This window comes from Lissotriton helveticus, chromosome 2_1 (assembly GCF_964261635.1).
Source record: "Lissotriton helveticus chromosome 2_1, aLisHel1.1, whole genome shotgun sequence".
NCBI lineage: Eukaryota > Metazoa > Chordata > Amphibia > Caudata > Salamandridae > Lissotriton > Lissotriton helveticus.
In genome coordinates, this window is record NC_136059.1 from 353,289,291 (window position 1) to 353,317,069 (window position 27,779).

Sequence of the window (27,779 nt, forward strand, 5' to 3'; positions counted from 1 at the left end):
TATATGTCAATGATGGACTGCGACAAAGCTAGGTCATGCTAACACACTCAGTTTAGATTATCAGGATTTAATTGTTTTACGTTTTGTTTTCAACATGCCATCTCTGCACCTTACACGTGCATCTTTAGGGTGCTCGATAGTATTGGCTGTAATTCCAAAGTAAATCACTGTGATTATTATTATTTGGGTAAAATAAATAAAAAATATTCTGTCACCTACAGCAGACGTGGCATGGCTTCTTGTGCAGTGCATAATAACAAAATGAAGGCCTGCGACTGAAAACATTATCAAACAAGCTATTATGTTAATACATTTTGTACATGTTTGTGATTATGGAACCCACAATTGCTACAATTAGGAAACGTGCAATTCCTTCCTATAAAAATAATTATGCTGTAAAACACAGGGCACAATGCTGCTATTTTAGTTGCAGCTATTAAAGCAACTGTTTAGCAATTGAACATTTTTGGCAAGAGATCCTTGCATTGTTTATTGAGGGACAGAAACAGCGCTCTGAGAAAATATGCAAATTTCTTTTGGCTGGGCGAGTCGCAACTTCAAGGTTGGAGATCTGAATAGAAGAAAGTCTTTTACATCGCTGCGGCTCCCTGGGTAGAAAATCAATCCATATTGGCTGGGATGATTTAAAATCGAAAGCATCCGCTATTATAGTAGCTTGGTGCTTTCAGCAGGAGAGGCGACATTTCAGAAGCCCTTCTTTGCCTCACAGCAGCCCATGAAACAGACATCGCCAATGATGCGACGGGTAACAGGCTGTCATTGTGCTCGCGCGCGCTCATGCGGAATAGAAGGCCTCTGCTGAGTGGTCGGTCACTTCCGCTTCTCCAGAGAGACGGGTCGGTCAGGGGTCTGGTTTGAGACCGCACACTGCGAGCATTGTCTGCCCTGCCGGCAGGGGACCGCTACAAAGGGAATCTTTTCAAAGCAAAATGATTTTGTCACCTGTGTGACACATGGACCCAGCTGCCTCCGAGGCAAAGAGCGGGAACCTGCCCTTCAAGCTCACCAGCCTGTAGGTCAGAGGGCACATCTGGCAGAAAAAGAGCTGTCGGATGAATGACTTCATTGCGAAAAGCCCCTTCTCAGGAACACATTTCTGCAAATCGTTATATCTGAAATGAGTACCTTTTCGTAAGTTTGTAAGTATCACAGTGAGTGGCCCCCTACAAAAGTATTGTATTTTTATTGTATTTTAGTTACTTTTATCATACATGCCAACATTTTAAAAAGGTAAGGGGGAGATTAAAAAAAAATAACAATTTGAAGAATGTACTTCCCCATTGCCTTCTATTGAAGCAGAGACAATTTCAGGCAGTAGACAAAAGAAAGCAATTTTTGGCATAAAAAATCGGGAGTCTAACGCCTTAACCACCCCCTTTTTCACCACCCCCTTTTGTACTGCTTAATCGTGTCTATTGGCATGTATGTTTTATATAGCAACGATAAACTAACCACTGTGGACAAAGCAAACACCTGAGTAGCTTTCTAAACAGGAGACTTAACCTATAAAAAAAATGCTGCAATGGCTAAAAGTGTATGCTATCAATTCAACATACTCTGGTGCATCAGACAATTCATTCTTGACCAGGATCTAAAGTCAGTAGCAGGGGCACTGATACTTTCTAAATTGGACTATGGTAATTCCCTTATCAAAGGCCTTCCCGTTGTCCATTCAATCTGCCAGCCCCGCCCCGCCCTCTCCCCCTCCCAATTTCAGTGGTGATAAATGCCTCTCTTCGTTTTGTTTCTGGATGCAAGAAATTCTACAACTTTGTTCTGGTCCTAACATCACCTCAATGGCTCCCACAAAACCTAGAGCACACTAGAGAAAGGCCCAGCACCCCTTTTAAAGTCCTACCCCCTCTTAATAGAAAACTGAAAATCTCTGATCGCTAAGGAGGATCAAGAAATGCTCATTACCTTCTTGAATATGCGCCTACATTAAAAACATTCTCGAGCAACACCAGAAAAATCTGGAACTTGCTTTCTCCGAATCTCCACACCACTGCATGTTTTTCAATCTTCAAAAAGGAGTCTCAAATTCTCCTGTTCCATAGACATTTATTTTTTGTCCTCATATCACCAAGAACGTCTCATGTGGCCATTTACGGTGGTACATAGATAACACCCACACAGGTGCTCTGCGGCCAGGTGGCATTCCACTCAACGATTCACTCTTTGTATACTTGGACCTGACCCAGCACTTCCCCGATCCCCCCCTCGTTACCTCCTGCCGGAATGAGGCTGAGCCCAGGTCAATTTGCACTCATCAAGGACTTCCTCACCTCAATGACACACAGCTCACTGGTTTCTCTGAACATTTATCTGGGACTATGCCTTTCTTATGTGATTACAGCTCAATTCCTGTTGTAAAGCGCTCCGATACCCTCGGGTCTGGCCAGCGCTGTATAAAACTTCTAAATAAATAAACCTTGGTATAATTATCAGACTATTATAACCTGTCACTCCTTTTGCCATGCTTCGAATGGCTCCCACAGTGTCTCCCTTTTGCAATTATAGTTCACTTTATCCAATCTAAACACATAAGTGACCGATGTCAACCACTCTTTCACTGACAGGGGTTTGGCATGTATCCATCTTTTGCAGATTTCTCTTCAAGTCAACATCGCTAGATAGAATCGCTATGCACTTGGGTCTATATTAAGGTCCATCTTGAGTTTGGCACCTCATCTACATGTTGCCAATAGGGTACCAGACCTGGGTATGTCACAAACATGTGCATATCATTAGCCCTCCCTTCTTCAGTCCGCACCTTGCACAATTATGCTACCATGTACTCTTAAATCTTCTCATTTCAGTTGGAGTCGGAGAGCCTCTATTAAGAGTAAGAAGATGGTTCCTTCTAAATGAAGCAGATCTCACTGTAGCATACAACAATTTCAAAGACACTTGCCATATTTCCTCCAACTCCTCGTTTGGTAAGTCACTTTGTCCACTGTCTACGTCTGTCACCATGTTCCAGTACCTAGAGACTTCCTTATTTTTTAGGTAGAATATCCACCGATTTCTCCTCCATCTGGGAGATTCCAGCATGAATCTCATCATGCGCTTCACTCACAAAGTTATCTAGATAAACTTAAAACTAGCAAAGTGACCAGACATTCTCTCCCCCTCATTGTTCCCATGAAAGCGTTTTCCCTTCACTTAGCATGTCCCTCCTGGTCTCAAACACATCTTTTCTAATAGGTCCATGAAGCTTATCATTAAAACACTCGAAGGTCCCTGGCGAGTCCCAAATTGGTGCAAGTGGGTTATAATACGAAATGCAATGTGGGGTTCCTCAAGGGTCGGCGTTAAGTCCGACCCTGTTTAACATCTATGTGGCCCCACTTGCTAGGTTAGTAAAATCGCAGGGGATGGAGGTTGTATCATACGCAGATGATACACAGATCATGGTGTCCCTGGCCCATTCGGTCAGCACCTCTGCGTTCAGCTTCAGGAACTGCATGCAAGCAGTTTCCGAATGGATGATTCAAAATTCCTTGAAGCTGAATGGCGATAAAACTGAGGTGCTGGTCTTTGGTAAGGACCAGGAGATCTGGTCCAGTGAGTGGTGGCCCCCTTCGTTGGGAGCCTGTCCTACACCATCGCACTCTGCCAGGAATCTTGGTGTTATTTTTGACACCTCGCTGACTATGAACCTCCAGGAGAATAGAACTGTGGCTACCTGTTGGGGAGTTATCAGGATCCTTAGGAGAATCGTTCACTATCTCTCCCCTCAGGCACGTAAGCAGACTGTAGTTGCGTTGGTGTCCTGCCGGCTGGATTACTGCAACGCTCTGTATGCAGATATCAATAAGGGCCTTATTCAAAACCTTCAGAGTGTGCAGAACGCGGCAGCGAGATTTGTGTTGGACGTCCCCAATTCCTTCTCTGCCACTTTAGTCAGGAAGAATCTCCATTGGCTTCCGATCCAGCACAGAATTTTGTTTAAAATTCTGTGTCTGGTTTTTGGAGCACTATTGGCAGGACCTTCGGATGCTTTAGGCTGCCTGCTAACCTGCTATACCCCCAGCAGGAGCCTTCGTTCTTCCAACATGAATCTTCTGTGTATCCCGCGCATTAAGAAAGTCAGATGGGGAGGTAGGGCCTTTGCCACCGTGGCCCCCCCGTTTGTGGAATGCCCTCCCCGCTGACATTAAGGCGCAACCCTCTTTGTCCCTTTTTAGAAAAGCACTAAAAACGTGGTGTTTCATCAAGGCCTATCAGTAAGCTTGCGCTGTGGATATTATAGTTATTTGGATTAGGCGCCTTGACGCCCTATGGGCTAAGTAGCGCAATATAAGTCGGGTTTCATTCATTCAATACCCATGTATGTTCCTATATCGTTCCACAGCCTATCTGGAGCCTGGGGGAACTTGAGTCTGATTTTTGGAAGATCTATGATACCCACCAGCAGTCAATTCCATAATCTCCCTATCAGACTCACATCAGGTATTCCAAACAGCACTCTACAGTTCTTTAAATGAAAGGCCCAGCAGTATAGCTGAAAATCATGTAATGTCAGTTCCCCTTTAGGCTTTTTCCTTCAGAGTTTTTTCCACAATATCCTAGTACCTCTGAAATTCAAGATGAAACTACTGATTTCCCCCTGGAATTTCTGTAACAACGTTTTATAGAAGACTAGGGGAAAAGAAAAGTACACTTGGGCAGGACCATCATCTTAATCAGATTAATGCTGCCTTAAATTGTTAGGGGCCGATTTTTCCTCTTAAACACCATAATTTTGCATTTTCTAATGGCCTTATTAAAGTTGGATGCTGCAGTTCCCTAAATGTTTCACTACCCTGATGCCTAAGTATTTAACGGCTTCTTTAACCTCACTCCCCTTCCAATTATGATCCCACACCATCATCTCTGTTTTATCCTCATAAACTTGATACCCTGAAAATCAACTGAAGGCTATGACCTCCCTTTGCAGTTCGAGATATGACTTACTGGCATCCGATGTAAATAAAATCAGATTATCTGCATAGAGGGCTTGTTTCTTTGTATGTAGTGTAGTTCCTATATCCCTGATAGACTCTGCGCATTGGAATAATATACACTATAGTTTTGACATAGGACTGAGGTCAGTATGTCTCTATCGAGTAAATTAAACTTAATTACTTGTGTGTGCCAGCTAACTCAGAGGTCACTAGAAACTTTCTCGAATGAACAAGAAGGGATTCGTTTCTGACAACCGCATAAACATGACAACTTTATTTCCCTTAGAGTCAGAACAATATATTCAGAGTCGTGGAAACAATAGATAACTGTTTCACTCAGTCAATCGTGCATGCTTCGATTCTACAGAGTTGCACAGAAATAGAGAGACAGGCATTTCAATAAAAAAACAGTCTTCTTTCTCATGCAATAGATATGAACTGCTACAATCGTAAGACAGAATGCAAAGTATAATGCGTACAGCGTAAACAGTAATATAAAATAATACTGTAATAGCATGGTCTGTTGCTATGACATATATAAAAATACATACATAAATAACACAGGCTAAAATACTCAACTGGTGCTTCTAAAATAATCCTACCCCAGTCTACCTAACCTAAGTCTCGTACGAGGGAAGAAGTAGGTGCTGTTTTAGCTACAGTCTAGTTTAGTTTTAGTTTTGCCAAAAATTTCCAAAGGTTTCTCTAGTTTCTAATCAGCTCCATACCTTAGAATGAGAGAGGTTGGTATCTCTTTCCCGGTACTCGATCTCCAACACCCCGCAAGGGGAGTCAGAAACACTGGAGCTGGATTCTCGGCGAGGAGGATGACAGCGTCTGGTCAGTGCATCAGTTGGGGACTTGGCTTCCTTCGGGTCTTGCTGTGGCGAACCTTGTGCAAGTAGGTAATCGACCCGCACTGTGCCGTGCCATAGCAAGTAAAGGTATATTTATACCTTGAAGGTATTTAGGAATGCCAGTATTGATGTAAAAGTCGGGCATACTAACGGCATGAATGAACCCCTAAGGAATAAATGTTCATGCATAATAAATGAGTTCTTGGAGAAATCAATACTCAAGAAAGGGGAAGTCCTAAAGGCTTAAGGGTCTAGTTTTCCAGGAACTCGTTGTGACGTAGATGAACAGATGTAAGTAGCCATGCTTGTATTTGGTTAGCATGGACTATGCCTAAATACGGACTGAATTTCTATGCCTCTATAAGGGCAATGTGAAATGTACCTATAAAAGGGCATGATTCGGGAAATTCATATGGAATCTAAATCGAAACACAACACCCACTCCACTTTCGTATGTACGACGTTACTAAATTCTAAACATAACATATCTAAAATGTATCTACACACGAAGTGCTAAAAGCATGTTTCAGACACATTGTACATAATGTATCCAAACTAATTGTAAGCATAAAATTACATTGGTGCGGTACACATTAAAGCAAGATATTCATTAATAGCATATATTTGACATTTTGAACTTCAAACATGAATGAATCATAAAAATATACATTTATGAAATGGCTAGTAAATACAGAAGAAAAAGAGCCGAAGCCATTCCGTGTCAGATTACATAAAACTGTTTGTTTGTGGACAAGGTCATATATTGTCTCTGGAAGTATTCAAAGAATTCTTGTTCTCTATGAATAGTTCTACTATAAGCAGATTACTTATGCCAAAAAATGAAAAATACAAATTTGGAGAAAAAAAAATAATCAAAGGAAAAAGTTCCAAAGTTAGTACCTTGTTTTGAAAAATGAAGGTCAAATTCAAAGTATCTCAGAACACTGTGTGCCAAAATCATAAGTCAGTGTTAAGGTTGGGAGAAAACATGAAATCTTCTATGTAGACAAAAAGTCGTCTACTATTGTATTCAATATATTTATTTATTAAAGATTTGGAACTCCTAGGAGGTCCACCTAAAATGGATTCATAGAATTACAAATAAAACAGAAACACATAACAAGCATAATCACAAACCATCATAAAATTTATCAAGAGCCTGCCTTCGATTAGCTAAATTTCGATAAGAAGAAACAAACAATATTATCAGAAAACCTGATCATACAGTGCTTGAGTATTTCCACATTATAACTCCTAGGATGATATATTGGGCATTATATAAGCTGACAGTTCATTTAATAAAAAACAAAAGTTCCATTTCAACTAGAGAATCAATTTAAAATTAGAGACAGAATAAAACATGGGCATAATCAGACCTGTGCAAAAGGCAATTCAGTAGCAACCAGCTCACAAGAAAAAAACATCCTGAATCCCACTGCATATAAGTTTTTAGAATGAACAACAGAACATAGTGGGAAGCATGAAGTAATCTAACCCTAATTATGAGAAAATAGCAGTTAATAGCTGCCTATCAATGTCCAAAATACAAATTAAAAAAACTAAAGACTACTACAGATGGAGAGCTAGCTAAAAGGCTGGATAAGGGGATAACCACCCGTTTGAAAAGTGTACTAAAAAAGCAAGAGAAATTAAAAAGTTTTAGTCCCACTGCTTCGTTTTTTGTTCAAAGTTGATAATCTCGGGTTGGTGCTACATTTTATACACAATCTTATAGAAACATCATTACAAGGTTAAAATATATACATAAATTCCTTAAAATAATTAAATAATTTTACGCACACTGCTTCGTTTTTAGTACAAAAGAGATAATCTCGAGCTGATGCTACGTTTTTAACGGAGTTTTGTAAAAACATCGGACGGAGCCAACGATAACGGCTCAATGCCAATGCTGGACATACAAACAAAACATGGTCCAGAGTCTGATTGCTCAGCATACACAAATTACAAATTTTCCCATTATTCGGATTTTGAGACCAGTTTGCTGTAAGGTCATTTAAGAGCAGAAGATTCATGCGACCGAAAATAAGTAAGCGACGAATGCTGTGTTCTAAGTTCCAAAAGAAATATTTTTGTGCAATTCTCGGAGAGTTTGTCCTAATTATTAGTTTTAATCTTTCTTTAGAGTTACAGGATTGAATGTCTCTATCGAAACTAATTCTGCCACTCAGAGTTTTTAGGAGAGACTTAAATCCTAATGATGGAAGGGTAAGCACTGATTCTTCTTGTATACTAAAGACTTTTAATGCCAAAGAGAAATCACGGTAAAAGGAGTAGTTACCTGCCTTAACGTCAAAGATTTCATGGCTTAAGACACCTCTTAGTGAATCAGGGTCACTATGTTTAGCTGATAACCCCAACGTAGAACCCTGGATAAGCCTTGAGTATAGGGGCTTATCAAACCAAATTCCAATCTGATTCCTGCCGTTGGAACTAGGGTGTTAAAATTACATATTTTTCGTAGTATCTGGCCTTCAACCTTGCCCAAAAAACTCCAGTCCTTAACAGGGATTGATTCTATCGCATAAAGCAGGGTTGGGGGGATTTTTGCCTTAAAAACCGTCAATAAATGTACGAAATGTCTCCTACCCATAGCGTTGTAAAAAATGCGCAAGCCGTTGGCATGCGAAGTAGCTTTACTAGAGCAGTGTGAAATGTGAGGATTATTTTTCAAGCTGCTTGTTAAAAGTTTCCCTAAATAGAGGTACGATTCTACTACCTCCAGTCTTTCAGGACCGATTTGCCAATTAAAATTATATGATTTTCTACTTTTAGAACTTTTCAAAATTAAAATTTTACTTTTGGATACGTTTATTTTCAAAAAGTGGGCCACAGTATATTTTTGTAAGGAGGCCAACTTTCTATTCAACCCAATAGGGGTTAAGTCCATTACTACTATATCGTCTGTGTATAGTAGACATTCAAAAGGACGGGTACTGATCTTAGGGGCATTTCCATCATCTTGAGCAAAGCAATCGGGTAAGTCTGCTATATATAAGGAGAATAGCAGCGGTGCTAACAAGCAGCCCTGTTTGAGACCGTTTTCAGTAGGGATTACATTTGATAATCCTTGATTTCCACCCATTAATATCTTGCACCAGGTTTGCGAGTGGAATGCTATGATCAAGGATAGAAGAGGGGGAGGCAAACCCATTTTTTCAGTTTTCTCCATAGTAGAGGTCGATCTACCTTATCGAAGGCTGTAGAAAAATGAATGAAAGCCATAAATACATTTGAATTACGATAGATTGTGTATTTTTCCTCTATTCATTTCAACATACAAATATTATCAAGCGTAGAATGGTTTTTCCTAAAGCCTGCTTGCTCAATGGGGAGTACTTTCTTCTCTACCACCCATTCCGTAAGGTGATCGAGAATTCTACGTGCGAAAATTTTCCCCGTTGCATCCAGTAAAGCTATTTGTCGGTAATTACCTGGATGTGATCTAAGGCCCTTTTTGTATAGAGGAATTAAAAAACTTCCTGACCAAGATGGTGGAATTTTCCCATTAGAATAACAAAAATTAAATAATGGAGCTAAATAGGTAGCCCACAAAAGAGGCTCCTTTTTGATTAGCGTCATGGGAATTTCATCAGGGCCCATTGCTCCTGAGGATCTCATTTTTTTAATAGCCCCGACCACTTCATCGATAGAGTGGACATAATTGGGTACTGAGATTAACGGCTGATCCAGAGCCCCAATATCAGAACTGCAAGAATCGAGATTCCCAGAATACAATTTCCGCAGATAAAGTTTCCAATCTTCTTCTTTTATGGGTATGGGAAGAGATTTCACCCTAGTGCCACAGCAATCAGCGATTATTTCCCAGTGCCTTTATGAGTTATTTTTTGAAGCTGCCTCTTTTAACTGTGTCCATACACCATCTTCCTTTATTTGCCTTAGGGAGCATTTTTTCCTCTGTCTTTTTCTCTTTAGCAGGTTTATTAAATTTCTTCGCTCATGTGAAAAGTACAGGAACTGAGCCCTCACTAGTTTGTTTATTTCCCTATTTAAAGTGAGCAATGGGTTAAAGTATGGTCTCCGTTGAGCAGGAACATGAGTAGGTTTGCCAGATTTAGCCAAAAGGCCAATATTATGGGAAAAGACTTCAAGAAAATCAGGTTGAATACGATCACACTCAACTGATTTTAAGAACTGCTGATCTCTTATTAGTAATGATAGGTGCGCTTTTAATTTAGTGGTTGCTTGGGTGTTCCAGTGGCTTCTACCATTTGTTACATTAAACCCTACTGAAGTACCTTTAAAATTCCAGGAGCCTACCTCATCACAAACAAAATCAATTTTAAAGGAAATCAGCATGTGATCACTAAAAACATTTCCCAATACTTCCATATTTGTAAGTTTGTGAAAAAAATCTGCGGAGGCGATTAAATAATCAATAATTGATCTCCCTGTAGGAGCCTTATGGGTATAGTTCGCTGGAATATCTTTCCCCAACCTCCCATTAGCAATTACAAGATCTAAGCTTCTCAGACCTTCCAGAAATACGACTCCTCTTTTGTCTGTCCTGCTATTATTCGGGAATTGAGCGGAGGGAATATTTAGGGCTTCATTTTTTTCGATGTTAGAAAATACCCTTAGACTATGCGTAGAGACTTTGGAATTCAGATCTCCCACTAGTATTGTGGACCTACAGTCTTCAGATTCCAGATAGAGGAAATAAAGGAAAAAAGATCTTTTAATAAATGTGAAGAGGATGCATCTGGAGGTAAGTATACATTTATTATCATCAACGAGTCCAACAGAACCTGGCCGACCTTATAGTCTAACTTAACCGCCTTAATTAAGTTAGAAGCAAGAGGGAATTCATTATAGGACCAACTGAGGCTTGTACTTAACAAGATTGCAATACCTCCTTTAGCATGACCTCTGTTTACATGGAGCGCCGGACGGCTTAGCACTATATAGTCTTCAGTAGACCAATTCTCGGTTATCCAAGTCTCTTGGAGACAGATTATATCGGGTTTCTGCTCTTTCAAGAATATAAGTTTGTTTTTATTTGTCCTAAGGCCGGCTGTGTTCCAGGATATCACATTAATATCCTTGCTAGGAAGAATTACCGCATTTTAGGCCTAAGGGTCTATTTGAATTTAGGGCACCTGCAACCCAGCTCCATTTCTTAACCTCCTCATCTGCGGGGAGCACTTGTTGAATATTTTTTTCGGTATGGAACGAAACCCTCCTGCCATCTTTACCAAGAAAGACCTGCAAAGTGCTTTCTTTCTCGGTAAATAGTGTTCCTCGTCCGGAGGATTCTACGGCAATATTAGGCAGCTTAATCTGGGACACTTTTTTTAAAGATAGCTCCACCTCAGGAATTAAAACGTCAATGCCACAACAGCGCAATTTATCGCTATGTGTCAAAATCAGGTGGGATATTGATTTGGATGAGAATGTAACTCTTGCACCCCTGGGATTATTATATATTTGTACCTCCACCAGGGCTATGTCATTACTATCAATCATCCGCAGGCCCACTATTTCAGCAAAGCAACCGAACAAAAAAGACCTATTCATAAATAATTCAGAGTCAAAAATAAACAAAAAATCCAGGATATATGGGGCAGGCTGGAAGTTATTATCAGAGCTGGGTGCCTCAGAGATGATGTTATTGGAGCTATAAATAACATTGGTACCTAGAGAGGAAGCAAAAATAGAAGCATTAGGGTTCAATGTACTCTGAACCATAGGAGAAACATTTGTATCTGATGATACCACATCTTTGGTCGATTTGATAGAATTAATCGGAACACATAAATTCAGAGAAGGAGGGCAAGAACCCAATAGATTGCGCTCTTCTGATCCGTCTTCTGTCTTCGGGACATTTAAATCCAGCTTTGGAGATGTAATATGGGTAAGTTGGGGATCGAACCATAAATGTTTGGATCTTTTTTTCTTTATCCTTCGTAGTTTTTCCCTTCTTTTTTGTCTTATGAACAATGCTACATTTGTTCTTAGAAACTTGTTCCTTACTCGGAGAGCATCCAACCGCAGGGTCCTCCTCTATAAGCTGCTTTGTGGAATTAAAAACAGATTTGAGAAAAATAGGGAAGATTTTTTGGGATATATTTGTATTTCTATTTTCCGTGGAAGTTTGTGAGCAAAACGATGATGCGGCAACTGTAGCTAAAGGTTCGGAGTTGAAAAGCTGCTGTAAAGAAGAAGAAGAGAGTGATTTATCAAAAATATCGCCGTTTTCTTTCATTTTAATTTTGGTGTTTCTACTAGAGAAAGGTTCACCAGCCTGAGTGTCAAAGTCTCGACCTTTAACATGTGGAAAAGAGTCTGTTTGGGTAGAATAAGGCTTGTCAGAGTCAACCTTCAAATGAAGGGGAACGGAAGATCCTTTCTCTAGATTAGGTACACCAAGGGGAAATGCACAGGCTTTTCCGGACAATAGATTATGTTCAGAGGCAATGTGCTTGGTCAGGGCTAAAATGGAGTCCGAAATAACATCAGAATTATTTACTGATTTCTCCATTAGGGCTAAGATGGAAACCAACACTCTTTCTAAACAAAGCAGTGATTCCGACATCGGTCTTTGTGATTCTGGATTATGTATTGAAGGGAGAAAATCCCGGGAGAGATCAGGAGTAATTGAACCCCTTGAGTCTAATAGGCCTGTTCCGCTAGGTGTACTACTGAACAGTTGCAGTTTCACAGGCTGATCCTTAGAGGACGGTAGAGTGGTGGGAGTAAAAACCTTAGATGATTCTTGGTTATGAACGTAGAACCTTATTAATGGCTGATCTAGATTTATATTAGGTAAAGTGAAATCTTCCATTATATATTCTCCCACTTTTAATCCTGGTTGCGAAACTCCTTCCAGGTCAGAGACCCCTTTCACAAAAGGGTGGATAGTTAGATTTGCCAGTAGAGTGTCGGCCACCCCAGATTCTGAACATTGAAGATCGGGATGCCGTGATCCCCTGAATGTAGACGGTGAAATGGAGGGTACTACTGGTGAGGATACTACTGGGAAGGGATTTCCAGGACTTACATTGATCTCTACTTGAACAGCATATTCTTTTTGGGGGAAACTCCGACATTCCTGCAGATTTAAAGCTTATTTCTTTTTTAGGAAAAAAGGAAGGGATGGTATTAAAGCACTTCAGAGAGTGTATTTGCAATGAGTTGTTCCTTAAGGGGTTAGCTCTGGTTTTTGTGCAAGCTCTTGTATATACTAATCTACCAGAGCGTAATTTTTTAGCAGTCATAGCTTTATTCGGGAATAACTCCCAAAGCTTGATGCGCCAGAGCGCCGATGTACTGGTACACCGCTTATGCTACACCGTGCACCAGGTACTATTTTAGCGCTACTTAATTAGTGACCCCCAACTGGAAGGCCAGAATGAACAAAGTCTAAAGAGCCTTTAGAAAATATTTGAAGTGTTTGCGATTTAACAGTTCAAGCACAAGGAACAACAGACCAGATGCCTACACGCGCAGTGAGACCCTGTATCCTCTACTGCTCTAGAGACATGCTGCACTTAAACCAAACATGTGTACCCAACATACAAAAAACTGGGGACACAGGGCAGAAAATAGGTTTAGGCCTTCTCCCACAGATCCAGGAATTCAGGAAGCACCCCTCCGCTTAATTCTGCTCTGCAGTGCTCTGATTATACAACTGATGCCTGAGCAGGCTCCTCCTTGTCCTGGCGGGAAACTCACTTGACAAGGCAGGAGGGGAATCCAATGTACCTCTGTGGTGAATTACACAACTACAAGTCCCAGAATGCACCGGGACATACATCAGGATAGTGCAAAGAAAGGAGCTGCAACGTCCGCGGGGGCCACAGGTCGCAAGTCTCTGGCCGCTCCACTTCACAAAACAAAACAATGCCAGAAGCAGGCACTGGAGGCCCAACAGCAATGTCACTTTGTTCGTGCGCACCGTTGTAGGCTTGCACTCAATGCCGCACCCGGGATAGTTCCTCCACACGCCGGTCCCTGATCTGAAGGTCGTCGGTCTCCGTGCACTCTCTGTCTACTGACCACCGTGAATCCCGGGCACACAGCTTCTCAAGCAGAGTTGGGAGCCAGGGAGCTAACAGCTGGAAGTCAGGGGGCGCGAGACAGCAACTTCGGCGTCCTTCAACATCATCCCTCGCGGCCTCAATCCCTCACAGTCGGTGGACAGCACGAAAACCCGGCACAGACTTCAGCAAACAGCAACCATGCAATACCATTAGCTTTAGCAATGGCATCTCCTCAATTGATCCAAAACACAGCATGGATTTTCCTCTGACCAACTGGCTCCGGTTGGCAGTAGATTAACAACGAGCGTTTGAAAGGTCTTTTAGACACAGCTGACTCGACTTGATCAGCTATTCAGCTTACTCTTGCAGTGGTGTCTACCCCGCCGTGAGGCTGGCCTGCCTCACCACTGCTCTTGTGGAGCTCCCTCCTGTGCTGTCCGCCATACAATGGTAACGGCGATGGGCTGTAGAGGAGCTGAGTCCCAGGACACAAGGGGGGCAAGGGTCGCGAGGTGCAGGGGTGCCAACTCACGCCTGTGCAACCAGTACAGCCCCAACTTGATTCAGCACTTGCTGCACGCACTGACTCGGCACCCTGCTACACGCCTCACCTGCGGATGTAGCCCGCTCTGCTCCACAGGGTCAGCTCTTCCCAGTTTGCCGTAGGCCCCCCAGGCACAGCAATACCCAACACTCGAGCAACGCTGGACGTCAGAGGCCGGGGGCCGGGAGATAGGAGCTGGGGGGACATGAGGTAACAGTCTCTGCGATTCAGCGGTTCAGCAATTCAATCCCTCGGCGTCTTGGCGTCCTTCTCCTCCTTCTACCATTGTAGGTGAAAGTTGGTTTACCCCGTTTAGAGGATTAGCCGCACATAGATGTGAAGCATCGCCTTCAGCATTGGTCGCATCAGTAATGTTCTTATCCGATGTTACCTGCGTGCCTGTTATTTCCTCTAAAACCTCAGCATCAGCATTTTGCATCTGTGAGATCTCAATGAATGCCGTCATCAGAATTAGTAGCCGCTGGGGACAACACAGAGCATGGGCCGTGACGGGGTCCAGCAGAGTATTAACATCCGTTGTCATGACTGATGGAAGTGTTAGACAGAAGTCTAGCACGCATTCTTCACAGCAAAGCAGGCAGCGTAGAACAGGTTGGTCTGATTGACAGAAACCATGTGGTATTTAATTCTCATAGCCGAGGTAAACCCAAAGTTTGAACAATGCGCTCACGACACTTCATCTCCTGCAGAGCTCTCTCCACAGTGAATTGGGTGTCGCTGGTGATTTGGCTTGCCATATCACAGTAGTAGGAGCAAAAATAGTATCCCTGCAACGAGTCCCAAAAGGAGGGGCAGTCTGCCAAACACAGAGTGCACGAAGTTTGGAATTATTCCGAGGACTGCTTGAAAAGGTGCTAACAGTCCGGAACATATGTTCTTAAATAGATGTACAATCCCACTCGTATCAGACATGTTTAGATACAAACTAACATCGCTGAGAAATGTATAGGGCAGTTTGTATTCAAAAGGGCATGTATCTCGGCAGAAGTCCTTGCGACTTGTAGATCATAGGTTTCTTTGGCCGAGGTCAGTGGCACAATTTTTTGCAAAAGAATGGCTTTCAATCTGCTTGGAGTATCAATTCGTAAAGAAGAGATGTTCAGTGAAGGCCATGGAGGCGACTCCCTGGCTGTCTTGGTTTGTGGAAACAATACTTGTATGCAGCAAGTGACCCTGGATGACACAGTTAGTAGATATGGAAAACCTGGCAACATGCCACAGCAGCTGTGATCGTTCAACATGAGGTAACTTCCATTTGAAAGTTGTCCAAAAATTGGATCAATCACTGCTGCTGGTGAACCTTGCAGGTGAGAGGATAAGTTGTTTGAGGAACCATCTCAGGCCCCGTGTAGATTAATAACCTGGCAAAGGAGAGAACCACTTAGTGCGTTTTCACAGTTTGTACCGCTAAGGAACACTTCATGCCCCCCACTCCAACATTTGTGTGTATTTGGTAAATCCCAGGATGTCTTGATGTATTCTTTACCCACATTTTCATATTTGCCTGCTGGTATGTGTTTTAGGCAATACTGAAAATGGAAACTTGTTCCATGTATAATCCATTCAGTAGCATTTGTTTTGCCACTGTAAATGGTAATCTTTCCAGTTTTTCAATGCTCAGCACCGTATAGTCTGCTCCCCTTTGTGCCAGTTTGATCTGTTTATCAGTGAGCTTGAATTCTGAAAACAGTGACGTAGTATTAATTAAACGCCAAGGCACATAGCCTGAATGGAGGTTTTGGAGCGTCCAACCCAATAGCATGATAGAACGTAGCTGAGACTGACCATGTTGCAACATGACCAAGTCTTGTTCCATGATGTCTATGGCAGAGGATACTATGCTGTCCAATGAATATATCCTGAACGACAGAGTCATTAACCCATTGTCTACTACAGAGAGAGTTTTCTCTAAATGGATACGATCAATTTCTCATATTCGTTCTGCAATCTCTGCTTGCGTAATCTTCCATATTTCGTTATATGCAGCATATATACCGGCATATATGAAACGTTTGTGACACGTTTTTTTTGGTCCTAGCAAGAATTTCTGTGCCATCTTTAAGTAAAGATAAGTGTTGTTTTACAACCTGTAGTATAGCTTTCTGTAGCCAATCAAGGCATAGCTTCCCTACACTGTATGTTGTTATTACCCGAGGATGCTGTCTTTGAACATATCTTGGGTCCGGCCTATTGACTTTGAAACCTTGAGTTTCGTTCAGGAATCGATCTTGACAGTTATTTGTGTCTATGGGCCACAGCAACCATTTGTTCCAATCTGCATCTGATCTGTTGTGATGCAAAATATTATGTACGTCAACCTTCCCCCGTGTAGAGCTATTACTCGCAGGTATTGGTATGGTCGGTGTGTTCATGTCCTTGATCTTGGCTAACCCAAGGCAAGACGTTTGTTGGACAGTGTCATTCAAAAACATAATTTGCTCAGGGATGATACAAACAAAGCTTCTACCCCCTGCACTTGCCAATCTGTTGAACCCCAGACAGTTATTTTTCTCAGTGTTGTCTTTCCAAAAGTCGAAACCCTGTCTAGATAGTTGGGCATAAAAGGCTGCAGAATAAATCTGTTTTGTATTGGTCAACATACTTTTCATTCCTGTTCTTTTCACATTTCTAAAATAAAATATTTCTGCATTTGATACTTTGAACCCTGAAAAATATGGAAACTTATTCGCAAAAATGTTCGAGCTACCCTTTGGAGGTGTAGGACAATGTTCTCATTGGTTATGGCATTGCAGATTTGTGAAAGAAATGATAATCATAATGGTTATAACAATACATTTGTTCATAGTCTGATGAACCTTCTAAATATTCATGATTTGTGAATACTGCAGACATCTCTAGATCAGACATCATATTATTAACAGTCTCGAAGTCCCAATCATCAGAAAAGGTACCAGAGTTAATAAAGTCACTCAATGAAATCTTGAATAAGTGTGGAATCTTCAACAGCTTCGATGTGCCAAAAATGTCATATCCTGTTTTGTCCCAAGCTATACCATCAGGTATAGGAACGGCTGTGATGTTCACTGCTGACAAATCATGATGGACTAACTCTCATGGCAGTGCCTCTCGTATAATGTGGTGGCTGCTCTCGGGATGAAATGGGTGTAGCATTTGCTTACAAGCGTTCAAGCCGCTGGGATATGTCTCATGACAGCGCCTCGCTAGTAGTGCGGTGGCCGCTCTTCATATTAACAAATAGCATATAAGCAGTTAGATACATCACTGCAACTGCGCGTGTGTAAACTGGTAATAGCACCTAGTTACTGCGTCTCATAAGCGTGCGATAAGAGTTAAAAGTTAAAAGTTAAAAACCCAACGGCAATCAGATTAGGGGCCCAAGTGTGTGGGGGACAAGGAGGCAAAGGTATCTATGTATGCGTGTGCCCGCCCCTCCCAAACCCCTTCTAAATCAAGTATTTCAATCAAGGATCTACCCGTGATCTAAGCACGTACGGTCACTTACTTCTGGTCTCCCATGTCCAAATGGTATGACCTACACCTCGCCGCCGGGTCCGGGTAGTGATCTGCTGGCCGGCGGACCTGTGTTTTAACAGGAATGGGGCGTCACCTGACTAAGGGGAGTGCCGAAGACAGCGCAGTGTAGAGGGTCACGTGGTTAAGTGTAGAAACATGTCGACCACTTTCTGCACTTACTAGTCAAGTCTCGAATAACGAAACATAACTTTCAATCGAGTACAGGCTAGTTTCTTCTTTTAATTGAAGCAGGGGACCCCCAGAATAAACTTGATCCTGGTACTCCTAGCCTCATTTTAACTCACCAATACGTCTACACCAACCTGGCCCCACACCCGCACTTCACCCAAACGGCTGTTGGATTGAAGATCTCCGCCAAAGAGCCCCTCTTTGAGATGTTGCCTGTTGGGTATTGCACCGCCGACCCAACGAGGAGCATTGCCAATGATGAAGCATGACACCTGAAAGGGTGTGTGAGGCCATTACATCCAACAAAATGGATGCCCATCTGTAGGACTCTCCTGAGTCCCTTCCACATCCAGACACCTACGTGACCCGTACACATAGTCCCTCTAGGAACAGCCCAGCACTTCTTTGTAACACTTTGACTTTGAGGGCGAACACTTGTCTGGACCTGCTACTCTACCTGAGTGGTGAATTTGCCTGTCCTAACGGACACATCTCCCCTTGTTTGTAAACGTGTCTGTAAGAAGGCCCAAATTCCTTCTTGTCCGCGTTCTTTTCTCTGACTAGATCACCAAGTTTTGGGATCCACACAGGCCTTGCTGGGAAAGTTGTTTTTTCCCCAGTGGTGGTTGGCTTCAGGAACACGTTGCTTTGTTTCATTCTTAGTTCATTTACGTCCTGTAAAACAGCCAAACTATCTTTGATATCAAATTTCTTAATTTCCACCACTGCTGGGTGACAATAGAGGTCCGGGACCAACATTCTTGTACCAAATAGGACCTCATACGGAGTGACACCCCCTAGAGAACTTCTTGGCAAGTTGTTAAGACTACGTTGGACCACAATTAGATGTTTGACCCACCCGTCACCCGAACCTAATACCCTAGCTGTTCTAAACTGCTTTATGTCCTGGATTTTTCTTTCCACAACCAAATTTCCCTCAGGATGGAATGGAGAAGGGTACCACAATGCAACGCCCAACTGTCCATGGCTTCTTTGTAAGCTCGAGAGCTATAAGCATGACCCTGGTCAGAATGTAGCGTGCCAATTGCGTATGTGCCGATAAAGACTCGCAAATCTTTTATAACAGTTAGAGCGTCAGCCGAGCGCTGCGGCCACATCCAAAGGAACCTAGAACACGAATCCACTGCGACCATGATATACTTATAGTTACCAACCCTTTGTAAGGGACCGCAGTGGTCAAGGTAGACACACGCTAATGGTTTATCTGAGATTAAAAGGGGCGTCTGCGGAGGACGTTTCACAGTAGAGACTTTCATCTTTTGACATATTTAAACAATCCAAAACATAGTCTATTTCTTAATGCTTGGCCACCAGTACCTCTGTTTTAATAATGATACTGTGGCGGAAACACCTGCATGAGCAGAGGCGATCCCTTCATGTGCTGCTAGGATTAGTTCTAATCTTTGTTCCATGTTTGGAATTATCCTTTCCCCCACTCCAGGGATTCGAGCAAACAGAACATTGTTTGTATCAGTTATATATGAGTATTTGAGTGGAAACCCTTTAGGTAACGCTGCACCACTGCTTTTGCATGTCACATTGACAGCCAGCATTATTTCACTTTCTATTTTCGTTTTTGAACGAGTGATTGCAGCTACGGAAGTTGATAGCAAAGCCCCCTTCGCGGCTTCATCAGCCAATGAATTCCCTTCAACGTGAACACCATCACGTAGATGACTCAGCGTGTGTATCACGTGAGTGTATTGTAGTCTGTTTCGCAACTGAACTATTTGTTCCCAAAGCATTTTATGCTTGATTGTGCCACCTTTTGCATCTTTAAAACCATTTTGAAGCCAATTCTATAAACATTCATTATATGATTGTACACAATAGAAGGAATTGCACACTATGAGTGTGGGGAATTTGCGATCTGTATTTTCAAGTGCCATTATGAATGCTTGTAGTTGAGCTCGCTGAGCTGTACAATCTCCTAGAGATTGCGTTTTTGTGGCCATAGGTCTAAATTTGCCATTGCGCATACAACCTTTAACGATCACGCATGCTGCACTATAAGCTTGTTTACCCCCCGTAGCGGGTTGTGCAGATCTGTCTGTAAAAATGATACATTCATACTGGTCTAGAGGTAGAATTTCATTAGGCAGAGGACATTCTTGTTCGTATTGCAGGAATGCTTGTGTTTTCAAATAAGGATCAAAAACGTATTCAACATCAGTTGCAGCAAGAGAATTAACCCATTGTATCCATCTCGGATGTAAAGCTTTGGCATTTGTAATGCTCGCTTTTGACACTGCCTTTAAGGCAGGTACAGGAGTAACGACCATTATGCGTTTCCCCTGTGCTTGAGCTCTTTCTTTTGCTACAGCGGTTGAACTGCTGTCAGAATTTTTCTGTAGAAGTGAATTTCATTTCTGCTTGCGTGTACAAATGTGATTTGTATGCAATTGGTACTTTTTCACCTTCGTTAAAAATTAAGTAGGTGAATCCGCATTGACACGGAATGATTCCAATCTGACCTGACTTTACACGCCAACATTTACCCAATTCCATAGACATTTGGTTTGTATATTAGATGTGCTAGGCATCTGGTTTCTGCCTCTGCATATTCTGCTCTGTCCCTAGATTTTTGTGTATTTTACCTATAGTTTATCTTGTTTATTCCAATGCTTTAGCTATATATTATTGTAGTGTGTGTCTTTATTCCCAGTATTTAACTCTTATGATGTTGACATTAGCTCTTTTGTTCAGCTCTCCAGTTCCCTTGGGCTGAGGTTGTGCTATAGAAACCTGCCTACAAAAATACATAAAATAGCAATTTCGAATCATGATCAGGTGTTGAAGTGCATTAATGGATGGGTAACATACTACACTGTGGAGTGAGAACTTGACAGAAAGAGTGTTTAATTACATTGTGGCCTACTTGGGAAGTATTTTGGTACGTGGCTTATTCACCAGAGTGGTGCTCTTATCCTGAGTTTGGTTGCTGCACTGAAGCCTGAAGTGGAGGGAAGATAAATAAGGGCTAGAGCGCACATTCTTTAACTGTTGAATCTGATTGAAGATGTCTCTGCAGATCAACACAGGAACAACACAGGAGCAGATTATGGCTCTTACTGGATACAGGCAGCAATAGCAGATCCCTGTAGTCACTTCATTCGTGGCAGCTGAGCAACACACAGCCATGTACTCCATACAGGCAGCCAGGGAAAATGCTCTATATGGTATAGCCAAGAGGTACAGATCAATGATTCACAAGCATGCACTGTTTACAAGAAACAGGGTAAATTCTCTCTAGGTTCTACCCATGAGACATACTTGAGGAATCCACAGGTATGCACTGGACAGCTGACACACAGCCATAGAAAAAGTCTGCCTAGGAGCAACAGGGGAGCAATCCAAAGTCATACTCTGGCAACACGTAGCCTGTGTGAATGATATGAAGATTCAGTCCAAGAAGGATGGAAGCATAACCATCATGCACAAGAGAAATGCACCAATAATAAAAGCTCTTTCTATGCTATTCAAGAAAGAAAGAGGAGAGCCCTCAAGATATGCAGTGGTTTCAGCTGCCCAGGACCACAAGACCATAAACTGATGTGCGAATTCACACAGAAATGGAAACAGACATCCTGCAAAGAAAGAAGACATATGAATGGAACAAGAAACACATCAGGAGGCTTTGGCTTTATCCTTAGCCCCTAAAGACATAGGGGCACATGCATCAAAGCCTTTTGCAATCGCAAACGGTGCGATTCGCAAAAATAGTCTGTTTGCAATCGCAAAATGGACTTTTGCGATACTTGAAACAATTTGGCATGAGCAATTTCGGTAATCACAATTTTTTGCGATTTGCCAATTGCGTTTGCATTTAAGGAATTGCAAATTGCGATTCCTTAAATGCAATGCAAAAAGCACTTTCAAATAGCGATTTCGCTATTTGGGGCCGCAAATTACTGTAAAATAAAACAAAACGGCAATTTGCTAAAACTTTGAAAAATGCACTAACGTGCATTTTTCAAAGTTTATTGTGGGGCATACGTGTGCACAACATGGGTGCACAGTACAATTTCAGGGGTGCAACATGGTGTCCTTTTGACACACTCTTGCACCCTTGAAATTGCATGCTCAATTTGCAAGTACCAATTGGTACTCGCAAATGGCACATGCAATTTCCCATTCAGTCAGTCAGTCAAATTCACTTCATTTGGTTAATTAAAACCATAAAAGCATACTAAGAATGAATAAATACACAATACAAATATTTCCTTGGTATTACAGTATCATATGCATCACAAAATATCAAACACAGGATCAAATTCATCAATTTTCACATGATAAAAAGAGAAATAAGAATTTCATGCAATTTCGAACAGGGGTACTAATTTTCCTTTCCTCCTTAGCCTAACAGCTGCGGTTAAAAAACTAGCTATATTAAAAGTTTCCCAGACACTGTTTAGCATTTGTAAATACATAAAAGCTGGTCTGGCCTGAGTGAAACCTTTGCCTTTTAAAATAGGTAATATAAACCGTTTTCTAATGTGCAAAAAGTGACCCTAAAATAAAACAACGTGCATCGAGTCTTGGGTAGAAAGATTGTCGCATGTACATACTGCCATATCCTCCAGCTTTTTCCATCCCCTTTATTCAGAAAAAAATTAATGCAGCTGATTCAATCTGAATCGGACCAAGAGAAAACAATGGTGCTGATTAGTTACGATAGTGAGATATGGCTCAATCGTTTGTGATGTACTTAGCAATTGATGAGCACACACAAGGGGTTTATTTAATTCCTTGGCCTCTCTTTCACATTGTGATATCTTAAGATAAGTACTTTTGACCCTTTTGAGAGTTTTTCTGGGGCAGTAAATAGTTTGGGTCTCCCCAAGTAAATTGCTGATTTTTTAACATAGTTTAACCACGGTATACTGCTTGCTAGATCAAGTGTAAGACAATCGCGGATAATGACACGGTTCATTTCAAGATCTGGATTCATCCAGATACTGATCCATTTGAGTAAAGCGGCCCTGCCTATGATGTCTGAAATAAAACCTAAACCCATCCCTTGGTGTATGATATAGGTAGAAGTTGATGACGGTACAGATAGCAGATTTCTTAAGAATGTATTTTCGACTACCTGAACTTCACCAACAACCCTATAACCCCAAAGATCAGAACCATATCTTGTGATAGCAAGACGTTTCGCCTTGTAAATGTTTAACATGGCACATATCGGTTTGGCTGCCAATCTGCGGGAAAAATCTAAAACTGCAATGGTAGATCTAGCCATTATATTTCTTTTAGCTTTCATTTGAGGGATCCATGTGCCCCTTACATCAAATAATACTCCTAGGTATGAGAATGATGCCACCTGTGTACGTTTGTTGCCCTCACAAGAATAGGTTTTTCATTTCTTTGCCTTTACCCCCACGTTCATGACATGGGACTTTAAAAAATGTACATCCATGTCCAAAGACTTCATAAAAGATGCAAAGGTTGTTAAAAGATGCTGTAGGCCATTCTCTGTTCTTGCTAATAAAGCATCATCATCCGCGTATAGGAGAGCTGGAATTAATTTCTCACCTACGCTGGGAATGTCCATACTAGCACCTGATAAAACCGTTTCAAGATCATTGATATATAAAGTGAATACAATTGGAGCCAGAATGCAACCCTGCCTCACCCCTTTGATAATACGGATGCTGCGTGTTAGGTTGCCTGTTTGGTCAAATCTGACTGTTGCTTCAAGATCCTGGTGCAGATCCACCAAAAAGTTTACAATATTTTCATCCAGCCCTGACTTTAGTAATAGTTGCCACAACTTAGATCTATTTACACGATTGAAGGCAGAAGAAAGGTCTATAAAAGTCAAGTGAAGTGAACCCTTCTTCGCAATCGTGTATTTCCCAGACAACAGAAGTAAGTTAAGGCAATAGTGCCTCTCCGTTTCCTAAAACCATACTGAATGTTTGAGAGGATGTTGGCGTCATTCACCCACTCTGTAAGTTTAGCCAAAATTACTCTACCTAAGACCTTCACAGATGAGTCTATCAAAGAAATTGGTCTATAGCAGCGCGGTTCACTTCTATTACCTTTTTTGAAAACCGACACTATTATTGACTGTGACCAATAGTCTGGTAAACCCATTTTAAAAGCTGTGTTAAAAACGTTAGCTAGCAGTTTAGACCAAAGAGGTATATTAGTGACAAAAAGGTCAGCAGGTATCTGGGCCTAGATCTTTATTTCTTGTCATTTGGGCTATGGCCAATACTATTTCCTTATCTGTAATAGTTAATGAATATTTCTTTCTCACATAAAGGGGACTACTGGGTTCAATATCTTCCTGGTCCCCATAAATACCTTTAAAATGGTTGAACATATCCTCTTCTGAGATATTACACTCCAGCATGCTACCCTTATTTTCGGACAAAAAAGGTCTGTTCACCACATTCCAAAATTTGACGCTATTCTTTAGCACATCAGTAGACAATAATTCACAAAAAGCGTCATTTTGGATTTCTGCCTTGCGAGTATTAGTGGCCAATTTATATTCTTTCCTGCAGACAGAAATCAATTTCCCATTTCCCATTCATTCCTATGGGCCTGTAGGCCCACAGGAATGAATGGGAAGCCATTCCTTAATTGCCACTCGCAATTTGCGAGTCGCAATTAAGGAATGTATAGGAATCTCTATTTTTATAGCAATTCCTACAAGCATAGGCTTTTGCGAGTCCTAATTGCGATTCCTTCATAATCGCAATTAAGGACTCTCAAAATCCTACCTTGATGCATGTGCCCAATAGTCAGCCCTTTAGCATCGATCATTAGCAGTAACAGGCAGATTTAATTTTATTGCTAATGTAAGTGCTTTATAGGATCTACCTAGGAGCGATTGAGGAGCACCCTACAGTAGACACTGGTTGCAGGCAAGGTTTCTGATCCAACGCCTATCCGTCCTAGCAGGCCCATAGAGATGATTTAACATTTCCATCCTTTACTTGAATACTTGGGCTGGATGCCCTGGCAGGGGAGGTAAAAAAGTGCCAGGTTTGAGAAGGTGCTTCAAAAATGGTGCTGTGGATGAAGAAAGGAGTGTAGGCCATTAAGAAAAGAAGCCAGGGAAATATAGTAGAGAGGAAAAAAAGCCAAATTAAGTTGAGATGTCACATGGCGGGGGAAAGGCAAACAGCTCAGAAAGAGAAGGAAAAGCAAAATAAAAAAAAAAAAATAGAGAAGTAGAAAAGAGAAGGATGTGTAGAGAAAGGAGTCAATAGTGTGTAAGAACAGGTCTCATGTAGAGGGAAAACAACACTGGAAAAGAAGAACGAATGGGATGGTGAATTGGAAAAGATAGGTGAACAGAAGACTCCACAGACATACTGAACAGAAACATTTCTTTATAATAGAATGCTGACAGATAAGTTCAAATAACAACTATTTAGACAGCAACTACCAGGTAAAGCATCTCCAATAGAACTAGAACATTTGTCTTTCAATTTCACAATGTAATAGCTCCCCAAGAACATTTTAACATTACTCCCTCCTATCATTGTGAAACCCATTAATAAAACAAATCTACACACATAAAATGGCGCCAACAGGCAATTACAGAAAGATAAATAGATCAATAAGCATTCATCTATTTAAGTGGTTTTAGAATCATTTGACAACCCTTTGGGACATGCAGCATCCACTGGTCTTTTAATTTTGACTCCCCTTTTTGGACATTCAGTAGCACAACCATGTATACTGTATTAATAGACACATCCACAGACGGTCATACAACACCATTACTGACACCAACTCTATCACATACCTTCTCCTTCACCGAACTCAACATGACTCACCCACTACTCTTACTCCAAACTTTTTCTTAATTTTCCAGTACTACCACTTCACATTTACTACCCTTACTGGTTTAGCCACTTCCACCATTCTATGTCAAAACCTGTTTGTTGATTCCTACCCATTAGCCAACTTGTACCTTCATACTGTCTACAACTTATAAATTATACTTTTCCTGCTGACCTTTTCTAATGTCATTGATGCCCTTCAACCTGGCTGGGCACTCATCTTCCCAACCACTCCTTTCTGAGAAAAGTACCTTCTACCCTGCACCTCAAAAGGGTGAACAATACCACTTCTGACATGGGGAGTGGGACAAGCTGCCCACAGCATTTAGCTGAAAGCTCCATTCTACTCCACCCCATTGACATTAGCAAACTTGAAATGTCCCTTCATCAGCCGGTTGAACCTCTCAAGTCCATTACTCCAAGGGTGACCGCTGCTTCTGTAAGTGCCCTCCTACACGACACGGGGAGGGCACTTGCAGAAGCAGCGGTCTCACCTTGATCAGTGTGTGACTACAGGGAGCCGCTTCCGGTCCCACGCCAATTTGCACTTCCACTACAATGAAACTCGGTGAGTGTGTCTCGAATAAGCCCAGAACCTAGGAGACATACTGTAACGTGTGCGGGACCGGGGATCACGTGGACAGAAGGGAAAGGCAACAGTCGGGTTCTGGTTATCACGGGGTTTATTGTTTCAAACAAGTGATCTGAACAAGTCTTTCTAGGTAGGGTAGTTCGGCGGGGAGACCGGCTTCGTGTGCTTCTCCTCTCCCGGGGCTTGACTGTCAGAGTCCTACGATAGCCGGTCTGGCTTTGCCGGGGCTTGGTGTCTTCCTGGTCCGTCTTGGCGCCTCAACACACGGGACCGAAAGGAAACAAAAGAAATGCAGTACGTGAGGGGTGTGTCCACCATGGACCGACACTCAGGGAAAGGGAGTGAGGAGATTGACCAACCCGTGCTCCACTGATATATACAAGTGCGGGGACGGGGGGTGCTCAGGGGAAACCGCTATTTTACAACGGGACCGCCCTTCCGTCCCACCCAGCCCCTGATCCTATTACGCACCTGGGCAAGCCACACACCTCCCCCGGGTGAGTGGCTGGGCGGCTCGTGGTACCGGTGGCCTCCAGGCGTCTCCTCTAAGGACAGGACCTCTTCTCCTGTATTCGACTCGTCTCTCCAGCTCGCTTCCTTCTTTCTCCGACCTCTCTCTTCCTCTCCGCTCCGGGTGTACAAGCACACCTCGTCTCTCTGTGCTTCCGCTTTTGACGGCGTTCCGTCAGTCTGGAACCCCGCCCACTCGTCCACGGCCTGAGGGTTAAAGGGCCAGTCACGGTCACCCTCCATGCAGGAAGCAGTCTCGGATTCATACCCTCGATAGTCCATCTGCTGAGGGAGACAAGAGGGGGTGAATGAGGGTTTTCTCAGAGCCCCTTGTAGTAGTTCAGGGTCACTCCCTACAATGGGTAACAGATCCGGGGTCACCCTGTTACACATACCCCGAACCTACTGAATCAAGGTAGGAAAGTAGGAGCATACATGAAATCAAAGGTCCTGAAGAACACCATATAGACCCTCGATAGGGCTAAAAAAAACGGCTGAAACATGTTGACGAGTGTGCGGCTAGGAGGAGTGAAGGGCTACTAATAATCCCTGACACCTCCATTCGATTTTTCATTTTTAATCCTGGCCGGGTAGCCCAGGAATAAAGAGTAGCGGCGGATATACTTGAGCTAGATTTAGATTTCACAATCTGCACATTTAATTTTTTTGATCCCTTTATTATCATGTTTCTATTTTCATCCCCTTTCCTTTGCTCCACCCCAGGCATTGGCCTGTGCAGGAGTGGTAGTCA

At 42.2% G+C, this 27,779-nt stretch overlaps 1 long non-coding RNA gene across 1 annotated transcript in view; it reads left to right on the forward strand.

Annotated features, from left to right (window-relative positions):
* Positions 1-876: 876 nt before the first annotated feature.
* The window catches only part of LOC144819352 (uncharacterized), a 33,681-nt gene continuing 6,778 nt past the window's right edge, over positions 877-27,779 (forward strand). Inside the window, exons 1-2 of the long non-coding RNA XR_013607305.1 lie at positions 877-1,160; positions 2,841-2,960. This is a non-coding gene — a long non-coding RNA (uncharacterized LOC144819352). The remainder of the gene's footprint in view (positions 1,161-2,840; positions 2,961-27,779) is intronic.